Source organism: Scardinius erythrophthalmus, assembly GCF_964197995.2.
Source record: "Scardinius erythrophthalmus genome assembly, chromosome: 24".
In the NCBI taxonomy this organism is placed as follows: Eukaryota; Metazoa; Chordata; class Actinopteri; order Cypriniformes; family Leuciscidae; genus Scardinius; species Scardinius erythrophthalmus.
In genome coordinates, this window is record NC_138244.1 from 29962305 (window position 1) to 29977090 (window position 14786).

The 14786-nt window shown below is 38.9% G+C and overlaps 1 long non-coding RNA gene across 1 annotated transcript; it reads right to left on the minus strand.

Moving 5' to 3' along the window:
- Nucleotides 1–12231: 12231 nt before the first annotated feature.
- Nucleotides 12232–14045, minus strand: LOC308684203. Its single transcript, XR_014029332.1, has 4 exons — nucleotides 13922–14045; nucleotides 13247–13838; nucleotides 13025–13142; nucleotides 12232–12926 (listed from the first exon to the last, which is right to left on the minus strand). It is a non-coding gene; the product is annotated as an uncharacterized lncRNA (long non-coding RNA).
- Between the last annotated feature and the right edge of the window lie 741 nt (nucleotides 14046–14786).

The following is a 14786-nucleotide window of genomic DNA, read 5'->3' on the forward strand; positions in this document are numbered from 1 at the left end:
GCTGTGGAAACTGTGGGTTTGGCCCCTGAGGGGGCACAGTACCTAGAAGCCGGCCTGTCAGCTGGAGTGGTCGAGACCATATTATCTTCCAAAGCTCCCTCCACGAGGAAGTTGTACGGCCTTAAGTGGAATGTATTTTCCGTTTGGTGCAGAGAGCGTGATTTGGACCCAGTTAACTGCCCAGTGGCTTCAGTACTGGAGTTTCTCCAAGACCGCTTTTCTGCCGGGCTTACCCCGTCCACACTCAAGGTTTATGTGGCTGCCATTGCGGCTTTCCACGCTCCTCTGAGTGATGGCCCGCTGGGGAGGCATCACCTGGTCGTACGCTTCCTACGTGGAGCCTGGAGGATGAGACCTGCGACTCGCACCAGAGTTCCCTCTTGGGACCTGGCAGTGGGTCTCGAGGGGCTGGCCGAGTCTCCCTTCGAACAATTGGAGTCGGCTGAGGCCAAGAACCTTTCGTTTAAGGTGGCCTTTTTGTTGGCCATTACTTCTCTGAGGAGGGTAGGAGATCTCCAGGCGCTCTCTATTTCCAATGGGTGCTTGGAGTTTGCTCCAGGCAACATTAAGGCCATCTTACATCCCAGGCCCGGCTATTTGCCCAAGGTGCCATCTAATGTGGCACGGCCTGTGGTTCTGCAGGCATTTTATCCTCCACCTCACGTTACGGCGGGTGAGGAGAGACTTCATCTGCTCTGCCCTGTCAGAGCACTGCAGTGTTATATTCAGAGGTCCTCCTCATGGCGGAAGTCAGACCAGTTGCTGGTGTGTTTTGGGTCGCCCAAGAAGGGGCTTCCCACCTCTAAACAGACCATCAGCAACTGGATCGTTCAGACTATTTCCCTGGCCTATCAGGTGCGCAAATTGCCTTCACCTATGGCCGTGAGAGCTCACTCCACCAGAGGCATGGCGTCCTCTAGAGCCCTCCTTTCAGGGGTTTCTATCCATGACATATGTGAGGCGGCTAGCTGGGCCACTCCGCACACATTCATGAGGTTTTACAGTCTGGACCTTCCCTCTACACCCGGTGCACGAGTGCTTTCGTCCTAAGTTGTGCCTGAAGACAGCTTCACACTAGGATGAGCGGGGTTCGTTGCGGTATAGTGGGCATCTCGTTCCCCTAGTGTCGTCACCGACGCAGTTCGAGTTCCCTCGAAAGGGAACGTCTCGGGTTACGTATGTAACCCTTGTTCCCTGAGAAAGGGAACGAGACACTGCGTCGGTTCGCCACACCTCACCCCGCCTGGAGCACTTGCTTCATAGCAAAAGCTTTTGTATACATCCGCTTATGCCGTCACACGCTACGTCATCACGCAACGCCAATAGGATTGGATTCGGTTTCATTCATAAATTCAGACGCGCTACGCTGAAGGGCGTTCCCCTAGTGTCGTCACCGACGCAGTGTCTCGTTCCCTTTCTCAGGGAACAAGGGTTACATACGTAACCCGAGACGATCTCTTGTAAGATTTGTTTTGTTTGGATGATTCTAGAGACCTTCATGATTATGTAGATATATATATATATGTCAACAAAAAAATACTTATTAGTAACATGAAAATGGCCTTTCTTTGGGAGGGTTTGCCTTCGCCATGCTTCCTGGAAGTAGGAGTAGGAAGTTGACAGCCTCATGTGACAGGGAGGAAGTGAATACCTTTTTTTTTTTCTTGAAATCCTTTATTTGGTTGTTTGCTTGCATGTCATTGAGAAATAAAACATGGACAACCTCTAGAAAAATACTTACAAAAGGAAAATGACAACTATGCACTGAGGCAACTATAGTTGCTGGTGGGCTTAAATGCTAAATCCTGAAGTATCCCTTTAAGATTTGAAAATTGTCTTGTGTGTCCCAGGCCTAAGATAATTGAACGGTCTTTTATCAGTCCAAAACACTAAACAATGTTGCAGATAGCAAGCACAGCTGGGCTGATTCTGGCTGAAATGCGTCACTGTTGGCTCACTGTCGGCATCGGTGAACAGATAATGGGCCAGATCCGTGCCGACTGTGCAAAACACTTCTGGCTGACTGACAGCTTTTTCTGTGTGGGCCAGCCTCGGCTGAACGCAGTTGTACTGGTGTCAGGTCCATACTCGGTGTAGCTGTGTGGATTTACCTTCGGCCCGAGTTTGCTTTGTCACAAGCGGGCCACTACTAGAATTAAGGAACTCAGCCGTATGAAAAAAAGGTTTTGGCGGTTAAATCCTGAGGAAGATCCAGCAGACGCAGACCATCATTTTCAAGAGGAATCATTCAGCTGAAAAAATTAGCAAGTCATTTAATTAATTTATTGTTCTAGTGTTCTTTGATTAATTGTCAAGATAAATATTTTTTTTAATTTTCTTTTTTATATCTAGATGTTTGCGATGAAATACCCATTCGGTCGAGGAGGTACGAGTGTTGATGAGATAATACGCCTATAATACGGTCTCTTTTTAGGATGATTGTGGGGTTTTTTTTGTGTGTTTTTTTTTTTTTTTTTTTTTTTTTTTGAGGTTGTCCTGCGAATGTGAATGAAAGAATACAAGTTTGTGTTTATCACTGTATTTCTGTGAATGGCATTTTAACATTTGTGACTATTTATCTGCAGCTTCAAATTCAGAATACAAGTTTGTGACTATTGTCTGTGAATGCAAATCTCATCATTCAACAGGTTTTCAAGAACAAATATTTATTTTACAAGTTCTCAAATTCACATCTACATGCTCTCGAGTTTTGCTACTCTTTTACCTTCATGTAATCTTTTCCAATCTTCAAGCAGGAGCTGAATAAAATACTCTGAATGATATCAGTCCACAGTCTGACTTGTGAAGCGGCCTGGAGTCCTAACACACACCATGTTCGTTGTTTGGCCAGAGGAGAACTGACCCAGACGGAGCCTGTTTTTCTTTCTTCATTCTGTCACTGGTGGAGTTTGGGTTCTTGCCACTGTCGCCTCTGGCTTGCTTAGTTGAGGACACTTCTTCTTAATGTTCATGATCTCCTGCATTGACACCATTATATGAGAACTGAACTGAGCTGGACGATGACATCACAGTTTTCTGCAGAGCTGCTTAATAATGAAAATGAACTATTTTTATAATTGATATACTTTATACAGTTATTGAACAGAACTGAATCAACACTGAACTGAATTCAGCTGAACAATGACACTTTTCTTTTTAGAGCAGCTTTACAGCCAAACTGAACTCTGTGTGCGTCACTGATAACTTTCCTGTATCTAAAACAAAGCTTTCAGAAACCATTGAACAAATTGCTTTGCAAAATGACTCACTGTTTCGAGGCTCTCACACGCTGGTCAGAACAGCGAAAACTCAGCATGAAAACAGTTTTTATTGAAAGTTCAAATTTTTATTTTATCAGTTTTTATTCAATGCAATTACCAAATCATCTAATACCAGTAAATATGAAATGTCTTTATAATATGTGTTAGTTTATTCAATTGTAGGGTTTGTTTTGTTTGTTTTATGGAGAGCTTGGTAATCAGACCAATTAGACACTTTTAACTACAACTCCTTTTTTATTATAAAAATGTGCCAATAAACATCTAATATTTAAAAAGAGATCATCGTAATGACATGAAGCCAGTGCTGCCAGATTTGGCAAGTTTCTGAATATTGAATTTGATTTTGCTGGTAATAATTGGTTTGGCGGTTTTCAAACACCTACATTTTATAGATTAACTGGTTAATAAACAAAACTCAAATTTGCATGTAGTCCATCAAATCAGTCATCATGATGTGTAAATACACCGGCCCACTGCAGAGTCGACTGGTGTTGGTGATGACATCGCTGACGAGAACACACTTTTAGCCAATCAGAGATCAGCAGACAGACGTGATCATTCATGACTGACAGGTTTTTAGTGAGATCATTTGTAGCTGTATATTCATGTGATCGCTATGTTAAAGTGACATGAATATACAGTAAGTTGTATCTACTGTGAAGTATTGAAGCACGTTTCCGCCATGGTTGAGTAAAAAAATATGATTCTTTAAGTCATAATAATGAGACATTTTCTCATAATAATTACTTAACATCTCATAAATGCAATTAAAGAGATTGACTTTCCTACAGTTAGATTACATTGAAGTGGAAAATTTTACAGGGACAAACACCACTCACATTTTCTAAAAAATGTTGGTCCATTTTAGTAAGGGATATAAGATTATATGTTATATGTTTACTTGCATCATAATAAAGTCTGTGAAAGGTTGATATTGTGTAGTTTGTGATCCTCCATCAGCAGCTGCAGTTTCTCTCAGCTGTATCAGTGCAGTCACTGTGACGTCTGACTGACAGAGGTTTTTGTACGACTCTTTATCACTGTGTGAACACATAGCTACCACTGATACTGTGTAAACTCTGACAGTAATAATCTCCTGTATCTTCAGTCTGGACTCCACTGATGGTCAGAGTAAAATCTCGTCCAGTATTTGCTGTTCCACTGAATCTAGATGGAGTTCCAGTATAACGGGTTGATGTCTGATATATGAGGAGTTTAGGAGCTTCTCCGGGTTTCTGTGAGTACCAGGCTAAATAATATTGATTACCATTACTACTATATAAAGCCACATCACTGCTGGTTTTACAGTTTATTCTGACTTCTTCTCCTGGTTGAACTGCTGGTATTGATGGACTCTGAGTTACAGTGATCTGTCCTCTACACTCTGAAAGAAAAAACACAAACAAAAATGATTAATATATATTTCACATTTTAAGAGAAATAATAATTATTGTAAAAACTGTATTACACAAACCTTGAATAAACAGTGCAATGGTCCAGATGAAGATGTTGATTGTGTTCATTGCTGTAGTTTAGTCTTGTGTGATGATGAAGAGTGTGTTCTGCTCTGCTCTCAGTCATGAAGTGTTAAACTCACAGCACTATAAACACTCTCAGAGCACTGAAGCATGTGCTGACAATGCAAAGAAGTGGGCAGGATTTACAACAGCTTGTGCTGAGAACAAACTGATATACACTAGAGTTACAGAATCATGACTTTATTTAGTATTTTTATTGTGACTCCTGAGACACTGAGGATGTGCAGATGAACGTCCATCTCTGTGTCCATATTCAGTCATGTGACCATCATCACTGCTACACTTCCACTAGATGAACCGCCATCACTAATGTAAGATCATGAATCATGAGTCTGTTCAGAAAGTATCAGGACTGATTGTGAATCTCTAATCAGAGTTCATGGTGTCACTCCATCTATCATGAAGCCTCATGTGTGTCTGAAATCATCAAATGGAGAAGAAACAGGCTGTTAAAGATGGAGACATATTAGAGCTTGTTCATGTTTCATGATCTTGTGTGGAGATTCATAACCAGTCCAGATATTTTTAGAACAGACCTTGAATATGAAAACATGCTTGACTGTGGAGAACATGCAAAATACCTTTTATATTTTCATTGTTGACACTTTCTATTGACTTTGGCTCTAATATTCAATAAACTCATTATTTGAAGAGATTTTCACTGAAGATTGAAGTCTGAAGCTGCAGGTTTTTCTGTGAATCATGATGATTGATCTGCATATGAAGAACAGAAGCATCATTATGAGAAACTCCACAACATCATCCATGATCAAAGAGGTCAAAGGTCACCTCAGAGGTCACAGCTCATCAAATATATTTCTTTAAACAGTGTTATATCAGAAAGCATTTAGTCAAATCTGAATGAGTGAGTGTTGAGAAGAGCTGAGGATCTTCTAATATTAGTGTGTTGAAGTGTTGTTTCTCTCTCTCTGCTGGAGTGTGTGTTCACTCGAGTGGAATAGAGGTTTTTGTACGAGCGTTTCATTAGATTGTATCACTGTGGTGGACTTTCGGTGGAGGAACTAAACTGGTGATCAAATGTAAGTCTATTTAATTATATATTAAATAAAAATATAATTTTAATTTCAGAAAGTGTTTTACAGTTGAAACAAGAACAACATTTATTAATAATAATGATTATTAGATATTGTGGTGATACTTTACTTAAAGTCTTTACGTATAATGCATTATAAAGGTATCACAAATGTAGATCATAATGCCTTTTATCTTTTAGTAAATAACCATAACCAAAGTTTATTGTAATAAAGTTAAAATGTATTATAATATTTACAAATTCCTTGTTACATCTGAAATTGGTTGTTTGTCATGAGTTTTAATGTATTATAATTTCTAAAGGTGTAACAATGAATAGATAATATTACAATGTATTCCTTAGATCACACATGCATATACTTTTATAATGCAATATGTATGAAGGCTTTTAATAAAGTGTTACTGATATTGTTGTATAATTATTTAATCTAAAACAATGTTGTTAATATAAGAATAACATTATTCCTTTCAACAACAAAAAAAATATATATATAATAAAATGAAATAAAAATTCTAAACATATTTCCACACTGTGTCTCACTATGAGTTTAATCAGTTTATTACTGGTTTGTCTTTCCTTCATTTATTTCTACACTGAGTTCATATTTAGTTAATCTTTTATTTTAGAAATCATACATGGAAAAAAGAGATTTGACATCAGAATGTAAATGTTGCTACTTTCTGTAGTTCAGTCAATGATACTGAATATGTGTTATAACTGCTGTTACACTTATTGATTTTTAATTTATATAGCAGTGCTTATCAGCCGGGTCAGGGTCAGCAGCAGCAGTAGCTGTTACAGTTTTGTGTTTCTGAGTTCTGGTTTTGAGTCTGTTTCAGTGTTTTCAGTTTTCTGTGATTCCGTTCTCCCCTGTCTTCTGTTGTATTTTGGTCTAGTCCTGTTTTCCCCGGTCTGTTTAATGATTTCATCCGTATCACCTGTTTCTTCGTTAGTCTCGTCAGCTGTGTCTTGTTTCCCTGATCTGTTCTCCTGTGTATTTAAGCCCTGAGTGTTTCAGTCTTCAGTGTCGGTTCTACTTTTATTTTGGAGTGTTTTCCTGCCTGTTTGTATTGCTGAGTTTCTTTTGAAGTAAATTGTTCGCATTTAAGCCTTTGGACTTTGAGTTTCCTTCCACCTGCACAACACCCCATAACAGTAGCCTTCTCCTGGTGTTTCCTCAAGAGTAGAGCAGGATATGACCAGGTTATCATCACCTTCTCCTAACGATTAAACTGTTCCATTTGTTTATCTTCTGCAAGTTCAGTATTATAAGTAACTATTTTTTATTTTTATAGAGCATTTCCTGGGATGTTCAAAAAGAAAAAGAAAACCGCAAAGCCTCAAATACAACTAAAAGCAACAGTTTGGAATCCATTTACATTTCAGATATACTTTTTAAGTAAAATTACTGATTATTCACCCTCACCTTCCGAATAGTAAGAACTACTCCAGGCAGGACTGGGCAAACGTATTTTTACGATTTCTTCCAACATGGGCCATTATGAAGTAAGTATAATTTCACGGTAGTATTGTAAAACAGTAGCTTCACCCAGCCCAAAAATGACTGGGATTAAGGGCCCTATTTTAAAGATCTGAAACGCAAGCATCAAGCACATAACGCAAGTAACTTTGTGGGCGGGTCTTAGGCGCTGTTGCTATTATACAAGCAGGATAAATGACTCTTGCGCCTGACGCAAATCTAAGCAAAGTGTATGCGCGTTGTGCACACGCTACATTGATTATGGCCAAGCATGCGCCCTTAAAATAGCATCTGAATAACATGCGCAACGCGCCACTGACTTTAGACTAGGTTTTTCCTGGTCTGTGGCGGAATTGTTTTCTGAAACTGCAAAATAACACCAGGGAACGTTTGCGCCGGAACACGCCTCCTCTTCGCGCTGAACCGCCCCCGGGAGCGCTAGTTCATTTCCTAACTTACCGACGTGCGTCTGTGGAGGGAAAAGCGCGCTTTGCGCGGGTGCAAAATAGGAATGATACATGCGTCGGTGTACAAAGTCAATTGCACTGGGTGCAAGATAGGGCCCATAGTCTTATATTAGGATTTGTAATGTTGCTTTAATTTTTTTATGATTCTGAAACAATCCTAATTTAATATTTCATATGTATTTACATTACCATTTCTGTGTGTACTAATTTTTTGCTCTTGTTTGCGAACCTTTGTTCTGTTTTGTTTTCTGTAGTTATGCAAGCTACTTGAAGCTGAATTTCCAAAAATGAGATCACTCGCTGGAGGGTGGCTGCTTTATAAGGCACCAGGTGCACTATATTAAACATCAGAGCAGACACAAGCATGTGAAGAGACAAACACAACTGTTTCAATCCAAACTGTACAACTGATATTTGTAGACACAGGGTTACAATTACACATTTTCTCTTTGCATCCCAAAGCTTTCAAATGTATACATACTATGTTAGAAAAAATTATTCTTTTGAAATATTGCACAGGGATGTGATCGATTATAGGTACATCTCGGGCTCTGGTCATTACTTGTATATATATATATATATATATACATTTTTTTGCTTCCACTTTACAGATATAAGCCTAATTATACTGTAAAGGACCACTAATACTTGTAATGTGTATTTGAATTGGCAGGTGGCAGTGGAAGAAGGAGGCTTATTGCTGTCCTTCCAGACTCAGAGGGCTATACTGGCAGCCTTATAAAAATGGCAACAACCACTGGAAGAACAGCACTCTACATGACTCTGTGCGATTAATCGAAACCGTAATAAAATCGCGATTTGAGCATGCACGATTTCTAAATTGCTTCATAGCACCAACCTCCCAGTATGCTATCCACACCAATCTGAATGCAGCGCGCCTAAATTGAGCGCGAGAACAGACCAGGCATAACGACAGATATTCTACAGAAACAGGGAAGATGAGTTCAGGACAGGATAAGGACTTGGTGCCCAAAAAAAAATCAACATCTGTGCGTGGTGTGGGATTACTTTGGATACAGGAGTTTACTTTGGTTTACTTTGGTTTACTTTGGATATAGGATTTATCACAGAGTCAGGTAATTTGCAAGACCTGTCAATCTGTCATTGTGGCAAAACAGGGTAACACAACAAATCTTTTTCAACACCTGAGGCAGCGCCACACAGAGCTTTATGACCAATGCATGGCAAAAAAATCCCTGGACACGAACCAAAGTACATCCCAAACTCATTCGGAAAAAAAATACAGGCTTTTGCGAGCTGCACACCATACGACAGAAGTTCAAAAAGGCATAAAGAAATAACCGAAGCTGTCACGTATCATTTATGCAAAGATATGGTGCCCGCAAATATCGTCAGTAAAGCCGGCTTCCAAAAAATGATACAGACCCTTGATAAGAGATATCAGCTGCCATCGCAAAGTTATTTTTCAAGAGTTGACATCCCTGAGATGTACTCCAAATGCAAGGCCAGTGTTGAATCGGAGTTAAAACAAGTGAAATACTACGCAACTACTTCAGATATGTGGTCAAGCAGAACATTGGATCCTTGCTTAAGTTTAACAGTGCACTTTATTAATGACGATTTCGAAATGAAAAGCTGATGCTTGCAAACGTATATATATATTTATTTATTTATTTATTTAGGCCATATGTCTGTTCTAGAGACGTGTTAACTTTTCGATAAAGCTCTAATTGGTTTCCTTTGTAAATATGTTTCAAATTCACACAGAATGCATTAAAACTGTAAAGCATGTCTGTTTGTGTCAAAATCGTGATTAAAATCGAAATCGGAAAAAAAAAACAAGAAATCGTGATAGTTTTTTTTTTTTTGTCCATATCGCACAGCCCTAGTCCCTCTTCAAGATGAGTTATGTCTTGATCCTCTTCCATTCTCAGCAGAGGAGTTTGAGAAGATGCCAAAGGTGGAGTGTCGGACATGTAAAACAGCAATGCCTTTGCAAGTTTTATACATGCATGTCCAGTCCTGTGGTGACACACAATCAGCTGATGATGAGGTATGTTATTTATGCAATAGCACACAATTGCAACTGTCTACATTTCAATTTACTTTGGTATTAGGCAGCATATATACCCAGTTTTATTTCAGATTACTGATGATGACGATGAACTAAAAATAGTTGCTGTGACAGCCAGTACTGTGACCACTGCCACCCCAGCCCTAACTTCTAGCCCTACACCTACCACAAGTTGTCCTGTTCTCCTACACCCACCACAAGTTATGAGGTGACATGAATCTGTATTGTTAAAAGTTATCAAATATTTGTAAATATATTTATTCTGTATGTGCTGTAAATTATAAGAGATGTGCTTAAGTATCAGTTTTTGCTTGCCGTGTCATATTTCATCATTTGTCTTTTCTTGATGTTGTATGATGAGGGACAGTGTCTCACCTGTGTAGAGATATTTACGCACAGACAGTTGCCCATTCATGCTAGTATATGTGGCGATAGGTAATATTTTATGATTTCTAAAAGTATTTCATTGTACACCATTTTTATGAAGTTATAGACTAAAAAAAAGTTAAGTGTGGTGAGAACTCGAATATAACCTTTGGTTAAATTCTTAGTGTATCACAGACGTTTGATGCGAACAGTCCTATATGTGGCACACCTGAACACCACAACCAAAGCCCAGACATCAAATGGTAGAGTACTTCTAATCAATACAGGTAAACAAACTTAAGAATATACATTTTGACTCACCTGTTTTTCATTGCACTGTCCAGATGATGTACTGAGGTTGTTGGCATGTAGGGTAGATGACAGCAAGGATTTCAACATCTGCGTGTCTCGCACAGACTTCTTTCAAAGAGCTATGGTTCAGTGGCAGCGGCGAAAGAAAGGGACCCCGAGCAACATTTTGCGTGTAACGTTTTTGGGGGAAGCAGGTGTTGATTCAGGTGCCATTAGAAAGGAATTTCTTACAGGCAATTCAGTTTCTTTATTAGGATTTTTTTGTATTCATGAAACATTTTTAAAAATTACTTTTATTTTTGTGCCTAGTTTTTTTTTTTTTTTTTTTTTATTGACTTGTTTTCTGTTCTTGCTCTAACCCTTTTAATTTATATTATTCTTGCCATATAACTTCTCTAAAACACACAAGATGTTAATAGGTGAGATGTGGGCATGGAGGTGGCATTTAGGGATAGAGTATTAGAGAACTGAGAATCTAAAAAGATTGTGTGGCTGGGCTGTGAGGTGTCACCACTGTAACACTTCCCATTATGGAAGTGGATGAGAAGGTGGGAATCACCTGAAAATAATCAAACGTCTAAGTGTTTTTGTTATATATAACTGTATTGAAGTGAATAAAATGCTTTTTGTTTATGCTTCCTGTTGTTGAGGCTGATGGTCCTCTGCATAATCCACTACTGAAGTACAGAAGTTGGTATTATCTTCCTGTAAAAGTTGAGGCCTAATAACTTGGTCTTGGGCAGATGCATATTCAGGGGTTAGGGACACCGCTACCATGTCTTCATCTTGGTCTCTTAAAGTTTCCTGATGGTCAAATAGATCTAGAAGTCCAGGATAATTCGGGGGAGTATAAGCTGGTCGCAACTCACAACAGAGAATATGTCTAATATTACCACCTCCATCTGCAGGGGCAATAGCACACACAACTCCATGTCCATCTGGGCACCGGACCACTTTATGGGGGTTGGATCCCAGGCATCCTGGATCTTCCTGCCTTTTATGTTATGGGCTCTCTGATACACAACCTGGCCTTCTCTTAGTTGTTCATGGCGTACCTTTAGGTCATTTGATCAGGCACGATGTTCTGTGGCACATTGAAGGCGGGCTCGGGCCTTACATAAATGACTTTTCAGTGTGTGTGGTGTGAAGACATTCTTAAAAAACCTTGAACAGTTTCACAGCTCAGGACAAAGCAGGGACTCACACAGAACTATCACAAGAGATATAGTCATTGACCTTCCAGGAAGCATTTGTCATTGTTTCTTATTCTCACAGTAATATTAAGCTTTAAGGGAAGGCATTATTTTCTAAATGTACAGCAAAATTAAATATATTTTTGTCTCATTCATATAGGACATCAACATCCCCTTGATTGACTGGGAAAGCAGTGTCCTCCCTGAAGAGCCTGAATCTGGGATCCAGGTTACAGGAATAGAGAGGGCCCGCTCACTGCAGAGGCGTATGGGGGACTCAGGGTTGCAGTGGACCCAATGGGGCCATCAGAGTGTTTTGGCCGTGATATTTATATTTCAGTTGTACAGTATGTGCAACAACATTTCAATGTGTATATGTGAAGAATTACAGTTCCAGACAAACTCTGGTGTTCAGCAAAGTTGTAAGTATTTGACATCTGTGTAATGTCTGAATACACTGTTAATTAAAACAAATTGGTCTTTGAAAAGTGTTTGAATGTTTTTAATTTATTTTCAGTTGTAATTTTTCTACATGATGAATTGAACACTCATACATCATAACATTGACATAGAATCACAGATTTTATTTTTATGCCATTCGTGATAATTGATTTTCTTGGAATGATCTGTTTTCAGGCGAGGTTCTCTGTAGATCAGTCTTTGAACTGAACAATTTGTTTTTGAATAACATTTTGGTTCATTATAGATGTAACTTATGCCAACTCATGAGATGTGAATCACTTCAATGACATCATAACACTGACAAGAACGTTGAACTCGGAAAGCAGCTGGATTAGGGAAATGTATTTTACAACGTATGCCATTCAACAATAGTAATTGTTTCTGAACTGTCGATTATCAGGTGGTGATGTGTTCTATGTAGAACTATATATTTTAATTCAATCTGATAGATTATGAACGTTTGGCTAAGAAGCAAATTTATGTCAATTCAACCACACCTTTACACCAACCCAAATCCAGTGTCACATGTTGCAATACAGGCCTCCAGATCCACAGAAAACTCATTAAATGTACTGTAGTGACCAGGTAAATGTAGGATTTGAAAACATGTTGATGATCTTGGATGATTAGCACGGACCACTTCAACCTTCATGCCACATGAGGGAAGCTCCCATCCGACCCAGAACTCCACAAGTTGTTGAAGTGTACCAGCACTTGCTAAGAAGCAATAGTATTAATAATATATATTAGTAAATACATTTGTTACATTTTGAAATAAGTCTTGATTCAACTCAGACACAGAATAACTATCATACCACGTTCAATGAAACGACGGAGGTACTCTGCAATGCGACATTTAATGTGAAGTGAGTGTGTATCCTCATCGTCATCATCCTCCTCCTCAGCAGGCCATATGATATTATCCAGGATAGTCTTTATTTAAATAAGATTAAAAGAAGAATAGCAAATTATAGATTCAAACCAAAATATTTTAATGTAATCCTGTCCAATACTACATAAAATTCATGTAATAATACCTGAGCACAGCATGCAGCGTCTGAGTGTCTGGGGAACCTCAAAGAGAACATCATCTGGACGTTCTTGCAGCAGTGACCAAACGTTTGTGTTTACACCATTGTGTAGTTTATATCATATTTACCTTTAAGGTCTTTAGAAACTTTGAACTAAACATTGATATTGTGTAGTTTGTGATCCTCCATCAGCAGCTGCAGTTTCTCTCAGCTGTATCAGTGCAGTCACTGTGACGTCTGACTGACAGAGGTTTTTGTACGACTCTTTATCACTGTGTGAACACATAACCACTGTGATAACTCTGACAGTAATAATCTCCTGTATCTTCAGTCTGGACTCCACTGATGGTCAGAGTAAAATCTCTGCCAGATCCACTGCCACTGAATCTAGATGGAGTTCCAGTATTACGGGTTGATGTCAGATATATGAGGAGTTTAGGAGCTTCTCCAGGTTTCTGTGAGTACCAGTGTAAGTAATGACCATATGAACTATGATAATACACATCACTGCTGGTTTTACAGTTTATTCTGACTTCTCCTCCTGGTTGAACTGCTGGTATTGATGGACTCTGAGTTACAGTGATCTGTCCTCTACACTCTGAGAGAAAAAAGGAAAAAAAATATTTAAATATTTAAAATTTTAAAAGAACTAATAATCATTATAAAAACTATTACACAAACCTTGAACAAACAGTGCAATGGTCCAGATGAAGATGTTGATTGTGTTCATTGCTGTAGTTTAGTCTTGTGTGATGATGAAGATTGTGTTCTGCTCTCAGTCATGAAGTGTTAAACTCACAGCACTATAAACACTCTCAGAGCACTGAAGCATGTGCTGACAATGCAAAGAAGTGGGCAGGATTTACAACAGCTTGTGCTGATAACAAACTAATATACACTAGAGTTACAGAATCATGACTTTATTTAGTATTTTTATTGTGACTCCTGAGACACTGAGGATGTGCAGATGAACGTCCATCTCTGTGTCCATATTCAGTCATGTGACCATCATCACTGCTACACTTCCACTAGATGAAGCGCCATCACTAAAGTAAGATCATGAATCATGAGTCTGTTCAGAAAGTATCAGGACTGATTGTGAATCTCTAATCAGAGTTCATGGTGTCACTCCATCTATCATGAAGCCTCATGTGTGTCTGAAATCATCAAATGGAGAAGAAACAGGCTGTTAAAGATGGAGACATATTAGAGCTTGTTCACGTTTCATGATCTTGTGTGGAGATTCATAACCAGTCCAGATACTTTTAGAACAGACCTTGAATATGAAAACATGCTTGACTGTGGAGAACATGCAAAATACCTTTTATATTTTCATTGTTGACACTTTCTATTGACTTTGGCTCTAATATTCAATAAACTCAGATTATTTGAAGAGATTTTCACTGAAGATTGAAGTCTGAAGCTGCAGGTTTTTCTGTGAATCATGATGATTGATCTGCATATGAAGAACAGAAGCATCATTATGAGAAACTCCACAACATCATCCATGATCAAAGAGGTCAAAGGTCACCTCAGAGGTCACAGC